The sequence below is a fragment of the Coffea arabica genome, chromosome 6c, assembly GCF_036785885.1.
Source record: "Coffea arabica cultivar ET-39 chromosome 6c, Coffea Arabica ET-39 HiFi, whole genome shotgun sequence".
Taxonomy (NCBI): domain Eukaryota; kingdom Viridiplantae; phylum Streptophyta; class Magnoliopsida; order Gentianales; family Rubiaceae; genus Coffea; species Coffea arabica.
The window spans coordinates 51,867,728-51,873,850 of record NC_092320.1 but is presented as its reverse complement, the minus strand read 5'-3'; positions in this window follow the sequence as shown (position 1 = coordinate 51,873,850).

Sequence of the window (6,123 nt, the reverse complement as noted above, 5' to 3'; positions counted from 1 at the left end):
TAGGTGTCAGATGGTGTTCTCTTCTTGTCACAGAAAGCTTTCACCTGACTCCTTGCCGTCTCTATTCGCTGTGCCTTTTTCAGGGTCTGGCTGAATGTATCCAACTGGGCAGCCGCAGTGCCTCTTGTATTTTCACATTTAACCCCTGGACAAACCGACAAATTCTCTTTCGGTCTGTTAGTACTAACTCTGAAGCAAAACGAGAGAGTTTGGTAAATTGTGTCTCGTACTCTGCCATACTTAATGGCCCTTGACACAGGCGGATAAAGTTCTCTTCCCGCCTTTCTTGAACAATCGGTGGCAAATACTTCTCGTTAAACTCACGGGTGAAATTAACCCAAGTCCAGGGGGTCTGCTCTCGTTCCCACTTAGCCTTTATTACATTCCATCATGCTCGGGTTGGTCCCTCAAATTAAAAGACAGCAAAAGATACCTGCCGTTCCTCTGGATACCCGAGCGCAGCGAATATATCCATCATGCGATCCATCCATCCCTCAGCTAAGTCAGGGCTAGGTCCACCTATGAATTTCGAGGGTGCAAATTTTTGGAACCATTCTAAGGCACGGTCCACTCTCTCGTGATTGCCCGGATTATTTTCAGGGTTTTCGGCATTATTCCCATGACCCTGACCCTGTTGGTCCACCATTCGTGCCAGCAAATCTGCCATCGATTATATGGCTGTAGCTACTTGGTTATCAGCTTGGTGGTTCGCATTTTTATTTTCTACCCTTTCGGGTTCTGGTCTCCGTCCCCTACCTTTTCCTCAGCCTCGGCCTCGTCCCCTACCTCCACCTCGGCCACCGATTTTCATTTATTTTGAAAACTTTACCATATAAAACACACTAAATGATCAAAATTTGTGGACATGTATATATAGGTTTACGCCAAAGATATGCCCATATTAGCCAAAATGCTGTTAGAGCCAAAACACTGAACACATCGATTTCAAAACAAATCAACCGGACAACAAAGTAATTCAAGTCAACGGCCCTAACGCAACTCCCCTGCGGAGCTCACCTAATCCACCATCACCGCCCCGGCGACCCTAGGGTGCAAACCTAAAGAATAGGTCCAAATGGCTAACTCCAACATTAAGTAAGAACCAAGTCGATTCACACTGGGACTGGCCATCTCCAAGTGCAATCAACTCAATCCCCACTTTGCCTTATAAGAAAATTATAAAAGTCCAATATCAAAATTCTAGCATTCAATATTTACCTTAATGGCCAAGTATCCCACAGTCCGGCATCCTAAACGTTGAAACCTCGGATGCACTACAAAGATCTGAAACCTAAATTCTGATACCAACTGTGACGACTCCACCTTTCCCTAAGGCGAACCAGAGGGTTTAGCGGGTCGCTTGCCCAACTCGCACCAGGAATCGAGGGCAAAAGCAAATAAAAGCTATTCAAACGGCAAAAGAGTACTACTCACATCCCCAAAAGTAACTACCCATACCATTACATCCTTATGATTATAACCAAAACCAAAGAGTAGACCCTAAGAAGGGTCCTTACACGGATCACTATAATAGGGAAAAACATATTAACTATTCGGTGATTATAAACAAAACCCAACTATACTAGTGATGGTGCCAAAATTTCCCCGCGTCGGCACCTGCTACAGAAAACAAAAGAAAAGATGGTAAGCTAGAAGTTTAGTGACTAACCAGGGGTAAAAATGAAATTTTTACATGTCAGCATTTGCACAGTGAGAGCAAAGCAAAAGCAGAAAAGTAACATCACATGGTAAGGATACGGGTGGCTCCCAAACCAACTCATTTGTCGAGCTTGATCACCGGTTAACCCTTGAGATCCTGAGCCACACAGCTCGCTTCTCTTAAAGGATCCCACATAGAGAGACCATGAGTCTCAACTCAAGTCACGAGCAATAAATGCTCTAAAATATTTTTCAAGCAATAAATGCTCTAAAATCGTAGTTCAAGCAATAAATGCTCCCAAATTGCGTCACAAGCAATAAATGCTCCGCATATGTTTCACAAGCAATAAATGCTCCATAACAAATCACAAAATCATATTTCACAGGTATCAATAGCAACTAATGGGGTTTAGATCGAGTGCGATAAAATATACTCTCGTCTAAGTGCCCATTTTTCATAGAAAACTCATATTAGTATTGAGTTACACAAAAACCCTGATTACTCACCTAAAGAGCAAGTATAACGAGAGAAAGTACGGAAATGAATTCAAGTCGCCAGCTAGTGGGCCCCACCGGCTCCGTCTAGCCCGTCACCGCCTGTAGCAGAAGGTTGAGCCATATTATCACACAAACAACTACTAAAGTGCGTAAATTAAGCAAAACGGCAAAATTGGCACATGCATGTGCGGAATCGGCAAACGGAAATGGAAACGGCCGACAAACGGAAATGGGCATAGTTACTGTCCCAAACTGTTTTGACCATAAGTTGGGTTAAGAATGTCGGATTAAAGTGTATCAGATACCGTTTCGAAGCTGAAAGAAAAGGGTACAACTTTCATGAAGACACCTAAATCCTGATCTGAACAGAAATAGGTTGAAAGTATGGAAAACAGTGCCAGAAGTTTGCACTTTAGGGTGACGGACAGGGTATGTTTGCCGGACCATAACTCACAGTTCACAAACCCAAATCAAGAAGTTACAAAGGAATTGGAAAGCTAAGACATAAGGTTAAAACTTTTATGTTTTGGCCAAAACCTGGATCAACTCAGAACAGAACGAAAAATGAGTGCCATATTACCTGTCAGAACTGTCCAGTGTTCAAGGCAGTTCTGACTCACGATTTTGTTTTGGCTGTAACGGGAGCTACGAAGCTCGGATTTGGACGTACTTTATACCGTTTTGAATCTGAAACAAAGCTCTACATTTCTTATGAAGATACCAACACCCAGTTCCATCGTTATCCTTGCGAACTGAGCATGGTCAGAAACTAATTTATAAAATGTAACCAAACCAGAATTTGAAAGCTGAGTGAGGGTTTTGGCTATAACTCAGCCTACACACCTCTGTTTGATCTGAAATTTTGCAAGAATAACAAGGACTTGAGAAGCTACAACTTTCATGTTTTGAACAGCTTCCAAATCAGCACGCAGCATAAATTAAAACTAGAGCCCAATTCGGATTTGTGGACTGCCCTGTTTTCAATTTTGCCGGTTTTGTATATTGCAACCGTGTGATCCGTTTCTCTAATTCTTATACAATTCTTCTAACCAATATCATACCAAATAATATTACATATATCAGATTCGAAAAGACCTAACAATGGTCCGAAATTTCTCCGCAAATTATCATAAAATTATCAAATACTAACCACCATTTATATTCCAATTCCACTAGTTCTTTACTAACTTCAAACCCCTAATCAATCAAACCTTAACTTTCCAAGTTCCAACTAAACCAAACTAATTTCCCTTTTCATTAGGGTTTCATAACCAAATCTGATTTTTACTAAAAACCAATATACAAGTGCATTTAAGATATCAAGGATTCCATTTACAAGCTCAAAACCAACCAAATGAACTTAATAGCTTGTGAGACCAAAAGCTCTAATTCTACATAGCTCAACCGAAATTTAAGCAACCAGAAATCAACAACATAAACCATTAAATCACACCATAAACACCATACAAACCATACAAGTTCATATCCTCAACAAGAAACATCACTTTCATGGCTTAGAACATCCAAGAGAACACAAGACATCAACCAAATAAAAAACTAAAGAGAGAGAGAGAGAGAGAGAGGGAAGGTCGAGAGAGTGAGAGAGCAAGAGAGGGGGAGATTTCTTCCATAATTTTTCAAGTTTCACCATTAATCTTGAGTTTGGAGCCTAGAGATTGGGGTGGTTTGATTATCCACAAAGCTTATTTGAAAGGTAAATCATCTTTCTTTGAAAGGTAAAGTTGACCATTAAACCACACCATAAACACCATACAAACCATACAAATTCATATCCTCAACAAGAAACATCACTTTCATGGCTTCACAACTCAAGCACCCAACTTTACCTTTCAAAGAAAGATGATTTACCTTTCAAATAAGCTTTGTGGATAATCAAACCACCCCAATCTCTAGGCTCCAAACTCAAGATTAATGGTGAAACTTGAAAAATTATGGAAGAAATCTCCCCTCCCTCTCTTGCTCTCTCACTCTCTCGGCCTTCCCTCTCTCTCTCTCTCTTTAGTTTTTGATTTGGTTTATGTCTTGTGTTCTCTTGGATGTTCTAGAATTAATACTTAGTCAAGACCATAAGTAGATATTTTCCACCAACCAATCACATAAAAGATGATTATTCACTTTCTAGTCCTTGCAACTTCCTTTTTGTTTTCTCACACTCTTGCCCACAAATGTTTGGAACTCTTGCACTTGACTCCATAGGATACAACTTATTCTAATCCAAAATACTTTGTCACACTTAATCATTTCACTAATCACCTTATTATCTTAATCACCCATCCTTAATTATTCTTTATTCTACATAAAAGCAACCAAACCACAATCTTTTTACATTAGCTAAATTAAGGGTTTTAAACCCAACTTAAGGTTGTTCAATTAACAAAACGCTAGGGAATTTACTAGTATAAGACTTTGTAGTTTTCTAATCCTACTTAACCTTTATAAAAGAAATCGAATCCAGTATCTACTCATACGAAAACATACATTAGCATGCATAATATTTACTACCACATAAACTTATGATTAATACGTAAACTATGATTTTTGTGTAAAAATATCAAATGTGTAAATCCATTAGGGTTTTAATAAAATTCCAAATTAAGGTGTTTCGATTCTAAAAAGCAAAATCACATGTAAAGAATTACCATCATCCTTAAAATCAAATTTTATAGCAAAATTTAGTACTAATAATCCTTATTCAAAATTAAGGACGAATCGAGATCTCACAACCTCCCCCTCTTAGAAGAATTTCGTTCTCGAAATTCATACCTTCGGTGTCCCTGATCGGCCTAGAAATGGTTCCCTTCGTCTCTGATTTATTTTCTCCCATCGATTTCTGAGGGCACTGAGCAACTAGGTGTTCATTGCTACCACATCGGAAACATCGCCGATTTTTCTCTTTCTTTCAACAGGTATCTTCCGTATGGTTAGTGGCTCCATAGACATCACATACTCATTTGGTTCCGAACATCGATTCACCATGTGAGACCACTTTGGGGCCCTTTTCCTGCCTGATCTTCCCTTGTTTTACCTTGATCCGGAGTCCCCATTGGTCGTGTACTATCGGCTTCCTTACTCCTCTTACTAGGTGGCTCGCTTCACAAGCTTTGCCCACTAGTGTAGGTATAGGTGTCAGATGGTGTTCTCTTCTTGTCACAGAAAGCTTTCACCTGACTCCTTGCCGTCTCTATTCGCTGTGCCTTTTTCAGGGTCTGGCTGAATGTATCCAACTGGGCAGCCGCAGTGCCTCTTGTATTTTCACATTTAACCCCTGGACAAACCGACAAATTCTCTTTCGGTCTGTTAGTACTAACTCTGAAGCAAAACGAGAGAGTTTGGTAAATTGTGTCTCGTACTCTGCCATACTTAATGGCCCTTGACACAGGCGGATAAAGTTCTCTTCCCGCCTTTCTTGAACAATCGGTGGCAAATACTTCTCGTTAAACTCACGGGTGAAATTAACCCAAGTCCAGGGGGTCTGCTCTCGTTCCCACTTAGCCTTTATTACATTCCATCATGCTCGGGTTGGTCCCTCAAATTAAAAGACAGCAAAAGATACCTGCCGTTCCTCTGGATACCCGAGCGCAGCGAATATATCCATCATGCGATCCATCCATCCCTCAGCTAAGTCAGGGCTAGGTCCACCTATGAATTTCGAGGGTGCAAATTTTTGGAACCATTCTAAGGCACGGTCCACTCTCTCGTGATTGCCCGGATTATTTTCAGGGTTTTCGGCATTATTCCCATGACCCTGACCCTGTTGGTCCACCATTCGTGCCAGCAAATCTGCCATCGATTATATGGCTGTAGCTACTTGGTTATCAGCTTGGTGGTTCGCATTTTTATTTTCTACCCTTTCGGGTTCTGGTCTCCGTCCCCTACCTTTTCCTCAGCCTCGGCCTCGTCCCCTACCTCCACCTCGGCCACCGATTTTCATTTATTTTGAAAACT